This window comes from Rhinoraja longicauda, chromosome 19 (genome assembly GCF_053455715.1).
Source record: "Rhinoraja longicauda isolate Sanriku21f chromosome 19, sRhiLon1.1, whole genome shotgun sequence".
Taxonomy (NCBI): Eukaryota; Metazoa; Chordata; class Chondrichthyes; order Rajiformes; family Arhynchobatidae; genus Rhinoraja; species Rhinoraja longicauda.
The window spans coordinates 2,746,477-2,755,430 of NC_135971.1; the positions used below are offsets into that span (position 1 = coordinate 2,746,477).

The following is an 8,954-nucleotide window of genomic DNA, read 5'->3' on the forward strand; positions in this document are numbered from 1 at the left end:
GCCTGAACTGCTGAGTTACTCCAGCATTTTGTGAATAAATCAACATGTTCCCAATGTTGGGGGAGTCCAGAACCAGGGGCCACACAGTTTAAGAATAAGGGGAAGGCCATTTAGAACAGAGATGAGGTAAAAACTTTTTCGGTCAGAGAGTTGTGAATCTGTGGAATTCTCTGCCTCAGAAGGCAGTGGAGGCCAATTCTCTGAATGCATTCAAGAGGAGAGCTGGATAGAGCTCTTAAGGATAACGGAGTCAGGGGGTATGTGTTAGAAGGCAGGAACGGGGTACTGATTGAGAATGATCAGCCATGATCACATTGAATGGCGGTGCGTACAGGCTCGAAGGGCCGAAGGGCCTCCTCCTGCACCTATTGTCTGTTGTCTATTGTCTAATGTCTATTGTCTGTTGTCATACCCCCTCCTTCCCCCCCCCTCTCCCCCAGCCCCCGGGTAATAGCGAGAGGCCGTGAACTGAGATTACGAGGGGCATTGTCCAAATGCGGGCAAATATTTACCAGGATGGCTATTGAGAAAGGTTGGGGCAGGCTAGGACGTTATTCCTTGGAGCGCAGGAGGATGAGGGGTGATCTTTATAAAGGTGTACGTAATCACGAGAGGAATAGACAATAGGTGCAGGAGGAGGCCATTCGGCCCCTCGAGCCTGTACGCACCGCCATTCAATGTGATCATGGCTGATCATTCTCAATCAGTACCCCGTTCCTGCCTTCTCCCCATACCCCCTGACTCCGCTATCCTTAAGAGCTCTATCCAGCTCTCTCTTGAATGCATTCAGAGAATTGGCCTCCACTGCCTTCTGAGGCAGAGAATCCCACAGATTCACAACTCTCTGACTGAAAAAGTTTCAGGCGGGCAGGTGGGACTAGTGTATCTGGGACATGTTGGCCGGTGTGGGCAGGGTGGGGACTAGTGTAGATGGGGGCATGTTGGTCGGTTGTGGGCAGGTGGGACTAGTGTAGATGGGGCATGTTGGTCGGTAGTGGGCAGGTGGGACTTAGTGTAGATGGGGCATGTTGGTCGGTGTGGGCAGATGGGACTAGTGTAGGTAGCGCATGTTGGTCGGCGTGGGCAGGTGGGACTAGTGTAGATGGGGCATGTTGGCCGGTGTGGGGCAGGTGGGACTAGTGTAGATGGGGGCATGTTGGTCGGTGTGGGCAGGTGGGACTAGTGTAGATGGGGCATGTTGGTCGGTGTGGGCAGGTGGGGACTAGTGTAGATGGGGCATGTTGGTCGGTGTGGGCAGGTGGGACTAGTGTAGATGGGGCATGTTGGTCGGTGTGGGCAAAGGTGGGACTAGTGTAGATGGGGCATGTTTGGTCGTGTGGGCAGGTGGGACTAGTGTAGATGGGGCATGTTGGTCGGTGTGGGCAGGTGGGACTAGTGTAGATGGGGCATGTTGGTCGGTGTGGGCAGGTGGACTAGTGTAGATGGGGCATGTTGGTCGGTGTGGGCAGGTGGGACTAGTGTAGATGGGGCATGTTGGTCGGTGTGGGCAGGTGGGACTAGTGTAGATGGGGCATGTTGGTCGGTGTGGGCAGGTGGGACTAGTGTAGATGGGGCATGTTGGTCGGTGTGGGCAGGTGGGACTAGTGTAGATGGGGCATGTTGGTCGGTGTGGGCAGGTGGGACTAGTGTAGATGGGGCATGTTGGTCGGTGTGGGCAGGTGGGACTAGTGTAGATGGGGCATGTTGGTCGGTGTGGGCAGATGGGACTAGTGTAGATGGGGCATGTTGGTCCGTGTGGGCAGGTGGGACTAGTGTAGATGGGGCATGTTGGTCGGTGTGGGCAGGTGGGACTAGTGTAGATGGGGCATGTTGGTCGGTGTGGGCAGGTGGGACTAGTGTAGATGGGACATGTTGGTCGGTGTGGGCAGGTGGGACTAGTGTAGATGGGGCATGTTGGTCGGTGTGGGCAGGTGGGACTAGTGTAGATGGGGCATGTTGGCCGGTGTGGGCAGGTGGGACTAGTGTATCTGGGACATGTTGGCCGGTGTGGGCAGGTGGGACTAGTGTAGATGGGGCATGTTGGTCGGTGTGGGCAGGTGGGACTAGTGTAGATGGGGCATGTTGGCCAGTGTGGGCAGGTGGGACTAGTGTAGATGGGGCATGTTGGTCGGTGTGGGCAGGTGGGACTAGTGTAGATGGGGCATGTTGGTCGGTGTGGGCAGGTGGGACTAGTGTAGATGGGGCATGTTGGTCGGTGTGGGCAGGTGGGACTAGTGTAGATGGGGCATGTTGGTCGGTGTGGGCAGGTGGGACTAGTGTAGATGGGGCATGTTGGTCGGTGTGGGCAGGTGGGACTAGTGTAGATGGGGCATGTTGGTCGGTGTGGGCAGGTGGAACTAGTGTAGATGGGTCATGTTGGTCGGTGTGGGCAAAGGTGGGACTAGTGTAGATGGGGCATGTTGGTCGGTGTGGGCGGTTGGGACTAGTGTAGATGGGGCATGTGGTCGGTGTGGGCAGGTGGGACTAGTGTAGATGGGGCATGTTGGCCGGTGTGGGCAGGTGGGACTAGTGCAGATGGGGCATGTTGGCTGGTGTGGGCAGGTGGGACTAGTGTAGATGGGGAATGTTGGTCAGTGTGGGCAGGTGGGACTAGTGTAGATGGGGCATGTTGGTCGGTGTGGGCAGGCGGGACTAGTGTAGATGGGGCACGTTGGCCGGTGTGGGCAGGTGGGACTAGTGTCGATGGGACATGTTGGTCAGTGTGGGCAGGTGGGACTAGTGTCGATGGGACATGTTGAAGGGCCGAATGGCCTCCTCCTGCACCTATTGTCTATTGTCTATTTGGGATCAGATAAGTCCCCGATGTTGGGGAAGTCCAGAACCAGGGGTGACAGTTTAAGAATAAGGAGTAGGCCGTTTAGGACTGAGATGAGGAAAAACATTTCCACCCAGAGAGTTGTGAATCTGTGGAATTCTCTGCCACAGAGGACAGTGGAGGCCAATTCACTGGATGTTTTCAAGAGATAGTTAGATTTAGCTCTTGGGGTTAATGGAATCAAGGGATATGGGGAGAAAGCAGGAACGGGGTACTGATTGTGGATGATCAGCCACGATCATGTTGAAGGGCGTTGAATGGCCTACTCCTACTCCTATTTTCTATGTTTCTATGTTGGTGTTTTTTTAACCATCACTGTTATTTTCTTCAAATATCTCGTTGGCACACTAACTCCCAGGTGAGTGGTCAATTTATAGCCTTCGGCTTGGCATGGCGGAGGGCAATAGACAATAGACAATAGGTGCAGGAGGAGGCCATTCGGCCCTTCGAGCCTGTACGCACCGCCATTCAATGTGAATGATCAATGTGGCTGATCATTCTCAATCAGTACCCCGTTCCTGCCCTCTCCCCATACCCCCTGACTCCGTTATCCTTAAGAGCTCTATCTAGCTCTCTCTTGAATGCATTCAGAGAATTGGCCTCCACTGCCTTCTGAGGCAGAGAATCCCACACATTCACAACTCTCTGACTGAAAAAGTTTTTCCTCGTCTCCGTTCTAAACGGCCTACCCCTTATTCTTAAACTGTGTGTGGCCCCTTGTTCTGGACTCCCCCAACATTGGGAACATGTTTCCTGCCTCTAACGTGTCCAACCCCTTAATAATCTTATACGTTTCGATAAGATCTTGTTGAATTCTACGAATGAATCAGCCCATTATTCCGCAGTGAGTTGGCTACATCTGGTGACGATCGGAACTCCTCCGTCACTCTGGAGGCCAACTGACGATGGCGGACGTCCTTGCGATTCTAAGTAACTATCTGCGTACGGGAACGTAGATTCCAAATCAGTGTCCTTTGTCACAACACTGCTACTCTGAGACAACGCTGGCCTTTCTCGAGCAAGTTAACGAACCCCAGGGTCACATCTCGCTTCCTGAGATAAAACATGGTCTTCTTTCGACACAGTATTGAAACATCTCATCAGACATTGAAACATTGCAAGTCAGAACCGGTGGCGAGCAAGGTCAAACGACATGCTGGCATTCATTCCAAGAAGGCTGGGATACAAAAAACAGGGATTGTAACGCAGAGGCTCCACAAGGACTCACATGTAAAAATCTTAAGGGGTTGGAGAGGCTAGATGCGGGAAGATTGTTCCCCGATGTTGGGGGAGTCCAGAACCAGGGGCCACACAGTTTAAGGATAAGGGGGAAGTCTTTTAGGACCGTGATGAGAAAGTTTTTCTTCACACAGAGAGTGGTGAATCTGTGGAATTCTCTGCCACAGAAGGTAGTTGAGGCCGGTTCATTGGCTATATTTAAGAGGGAGTTAGATGTGGCCCTTGTGGCTAAAGGGATCAGGGGGTATGGAGAGAAGGCAGGTACGGGATACTGAGTTGGATGATCAGCCATGATCATATTGAATGGCGGTGCGTACAGGCTCGAAGGGCCGAATGGCCTACTCCTGCACCTATTTTCTATGTTTCTATGTTTCTATTCCAAGAAGGCTGGAATACAAACCAGGGATTGTAACGCTGAGGCTCCACAAGGCGCTGGTCAGACCACGTTTAGAGAATTGGGAGCAATTTTGGGCCCCATATCTGAGGATGGATGAGCTGGCTCTGGAGAGGGCCCAGAGGAGGTTTACAACAATGATCCCAGGAATGAGTGGGTTTACACATTACTAGTGTTTGACGACACTGGGCCTGTACTCAATAGACAATAAACAACAGACAATAGGTGCAGGAGGAGGCCATTCGGCCCTTCAAGCCTGTATGCACCGCCATTCAATGTGATCATGGCTGATCATTCTCAATCAGTACCCCGTTCCTGCCTTCTCCCCATACCCCCTGACTCCGCTATCCTTAAGAGCTCTTTCCAGCTCTCTCTTGAATGTATTCAGAGAATTGGCCTCCACTGCCTTCTGAGGCAGAGAATTCCACAGATTTACAACTCTCTGACTGAATTTTTTTTCCTCATCTCCGTTCTAAATGGCCTACCCCTTATTCTTAAACTGTGTGGCCCCTGGTTCTGGACTCCCCCAACATTGCGAACATGTTTCCTGCCTCTAACGTGTCCAACCCCTTAATGGCCTACCTTCTCGACTATTTAACCTTAAATCTGTGGAATTCTCTGCCTCAGAAGGCAGTGGAGGCCAATTCTCTGAATGCATTCAAGAGAGAGCTAGATAGAGCTCTTAAGGATAGCGGAGTCAGGGGGTATGGGGAGAAGGCAGGAACGGGGTACTAATTGAGAATGGTCAGCCATGATCACATTGAATGGCGGTGCGTACAGGCTCGAAGGGCCGAATGGCCTCCTCCTGCACCTATTGTCTATTGTCTATTGACTGGATAGCTCGCAACAAAAGTCTTACACTCTGCCTCGGTACACGTGACAATCAACTGAACTAAACAAAAGTAAATTAAACAATGTATTTTTCACCTCACTTTGCAACAACATTATCATAATCTTTGATTCGTTTACTAGCTGTTATGTCCCCTGATTACCTTTTTTGGAGACATAAAGAACTGCAGATGCGGGCATCTTGAGCAAAACACCGAAGTGCTGGAGTAACTTAGCGGGTCAGGCAGCATCTGTGGAGAACATGGATAGGTGACGTTTCACAGAGTGCTGGAGTAACTCAGCGGGTCGGGCAGCATCTGTGGAGAACATGGATAGACGATGTTTTAGTTTGGATTGGCTATCCGACCCTCAAAAGAATGCTGCCTGACCCGCTCGGTTACTCCAGGATTTTGTGTATTTTTGCATGTTTTCCTCAGTTTCCGATGTTGGGGAAGTCCAGAACAAGGGGTCACAGTTTAAGGATAAGGGGGAAGTCTTTTAGGACCGAGATGAGAACGTTTTTTATCACACAGAGAGTGGTGAGTCTGTGGAATTCTCTGCCACAGAAGGTAGTTGAGGCCAGTTCATTATATTTAAGAGGGAGTTAGATGTGGCCCTTGTGGCTAAAGGGATCAGGGGGTATGGAGAGAAGGCAGGTACAGGATACTGAGTTGGATGATCAGCCATGATCATATTGAATGGCGGTGCGTACAGGCTCGAAGGGCCGAATGGACTTCCCCAACATCAGGAACAATCTTCCCGCATCTAGCCTGTCCAACCCCTTAAGAATTTTGTAAGTTTCTATAAGATCCCCCCTCAATCTTCTAAATTCCAGCGAGTACAAGCCGAGTCTATCCAGTCTTTCTTCGTATGAAAGTCCTGCCATCCCAGGGATCAATCTGGTGAACCTTCTCTGTACTCCCTCTATGGCAAGAATGTCTTTCCTCAGATTAGGAGACCAAAACTGTACGCAATACTCCAGGTGCGGTCTCACCAATGCCCTGTACAACTGCAGCAGAACCTCCCTGCTCCTATACTCAAATCCCCTCGCTATGAATGCCAACACACCATTCGCTTTCTTCTCTGCCTGCTGCACCTGCATGCCTACTTTCAATGACTGGTGTACCACGACACCCAGATCACGTTGCATCTCCCCTTCTCCTAATCGGTCACCATTCATATAATAGTCTGCTTTCCTGTTCTTGCCACCAAAGTGGATAAACTCACATTTATCCACATTATACTGCATCTGCCACGCATTTGCCCACTCACCTAACCTATCCAAGTCACCTTGCAGCCTCCTAGCATCCTCCTCACAGCTAACACTGCCACCCAGTGAGACCACCTAACCTAGTGAGACCACACTTGGAGTACTGTGTGCAGTTTTGGTCTCCAAATTTGAGGAAGGATATTCTTGCTATTGAGGGCGTGCAGCGTAGGTTTACTAGGTTAATTCCCGGAATGGCGGGACTGTCATATGTTGAAAGACTGGAGCGAATAGACTTGTATACACTGGAATTTAGAAGGATGAGAGGGGATCTTATCGAAACGTATAAGATTATTAAGGGGTTGGACACGTTAGAGGCAGGAAACATGTTCCCAATGTTGGGGGAGTCCAGAACCAGGGGCCACAGTTTAAGAATAAGGGGTAGGCCATTTGGAACGGAGATGAGGAAAAACCTTTTCAACCAGAGAGTTGTGAATCTGTGGAATTCTCTGCCTCAGAAGGCAGTGGAGGCCAATTCTCTGAATGCATTCAAGAGAGAGCTGGATAGAGCTCTTAAGGATAGCGGAGTCAGGGGGTATGGGGAGAAGGCAGGAACGGGGTACTGATTGAGAATGATCAGCCATGGTCACATTGAATGGTGGTGCGTACATGCTCGAAGGGCCGAATGGCCTACTCCTGCACCTATTTTCTATGTTTCTATGTTTCTATGACACTAAGGTAGTCCATGTACGTATTCCATGTACACAAGATGCTGGAGTAACTCAACGGGCCAGGCAGCATCTGTGGAGAACATGGTTAGGTGACGTTTCACAGAGTGCTGGAGTAACTCAGCGGGTCAGGCAGCATCTGTGGAGAGAAGGAATGGGTGGAGATTGAGTTGGGTTGAGTTGAGTTGGGTTGGGTTGAGTTGGTTTGAGTTGGGTTGGGTTGGGTTGAGTTGGGTTGGGTTGGGTAGGGTTGGGTTGATTGACGTTTCACAGAGTGCTGGAGTAACTCAGCGGGTCAGGCAGCATCTGTGGAGAACATGGACAGTGACGTTTCCCAGAGTGCTGGAGTAACTCAGTGGGTCAGGCAGCATCTGTGGAGAACATGGATAGGTGACGTTTCACAGAGTGCTGGAGTAACTCAGCGGGTCAGGCAGCATCTGTGGAGAACGTGGATAGGTGACGTTTCACAGAGTGCTGGAGTAACTCAGCGGGTTAGGCAGCATCTGTGGAGAGAAGGAATGGGTGGAGATTGAGTTGGGTTGGGTTGGGTTGGGTTGGGTTGAGTTGGGTTTGAGTTGGGTTGGGTTGGGTTGAGTTGGGTTTGAGTTGGGTTGGGTTGAGTTGGGTTGGGGTGGGTTGGGTTGATTGACGTTTCACAGAGTGCTGGAGTAACTCAGCGGGTCAGGCAGCATCTTTGGAGAGAAGGAATGGGTGGAGATTGAGTTGGGTTGGGTTGGGTTGAGTTGTGTTGAGTTGGGTTGTGTTGAGTTGGGTTGGGTTGAGTTGGGTTGGGTTGGGTTGATTGACGTTTCACAGAGTGCTGGAGTAACTCAGCGGGTCAGGCAGCATCTGTGGAGAGAAGGAATGGGTGGAGATTGAGTTGGGTTGGGTTGATTAACGTTTCACAGAGTGCTGGAGTAACTCAGCGGGTCAGGCAGCATCTGTGGAGAACATGGATGGGTGAGGTCTCACAGAGTGCTGGAGTAACTCATCGGGTCAGGCAGCATCTTTGGAGAGAAGGAATGGGTGGAGATTGGGTTGGGTTGGGTTGGTTTGAGTTGGGTTGGGTTGGGTTGGGTTGGGTTGGGTTGGGTTGGGTTGGTTTGAGTTGGGTTGGGTTGGGTTGGGTTGGGTTGGGTTGGGTTGAGTTGGGTTGGGTTGGGTTGGGTTGGGTTGGGTTGGGTTGGGTTGGGTTGGTTTGAGTTGGGTTGAATTGGGTTGGGTTGAGTTGGGTTGGGTTGGGTTGGGTGGGGTTGATTGACGTTTCACAGAGTGCTGGAGTAACTCAGCGGGTCGGGCAGCATCTGTGGAGAACATGGATAGGTGACGTTTCACAGAGTGCTGGAGTAACTCAGTGGGTCAGGCAGCATCTGTGGAGAGAAGGAATGGGTGGAGATTGAGTTGGGTTGAGTTGAGTTGGGTTGGGTTGAGTTGGGTTGTGTAGGGTTGGGTTGGGTTGATTGACGTTTCACAGAGTGCTGGAGTAACTCAGCGGGTCAGGCAGCATCTGTGGAGAACATGGATGGGTGAGGTCTCACAGAGTGCTGGAGTAACTCATCGGGTCAGGCAGCATCTTTGGAGAGAAGGAATGGGTGGAGATTGGGTTGGGTTGGGTTGGTTTGAGTTGGGTTGGGTTGGGTTGGGTTGGGTTGGGTTGAGTTGGGTTGGGTTGGGTTGGGTTGGGTTGAGTTGGGTTGGGTTGGGTTGGGTTGGGTTGGGTTG

General features: G+C 51.3%; 1 protein-coding gene across 1 annotated transcript in view; it reads right to left on the reverse strand.

Annotated features, from left to right (window-relative positions):
• The window catches only part of LOC144603008 (zinc-binding protein A33-like), an 852,507-nt gene that overhangs the window by 12,235 nt on the left and 831,318 nt on the right, over positions 1 to 8,954 (reverse strand).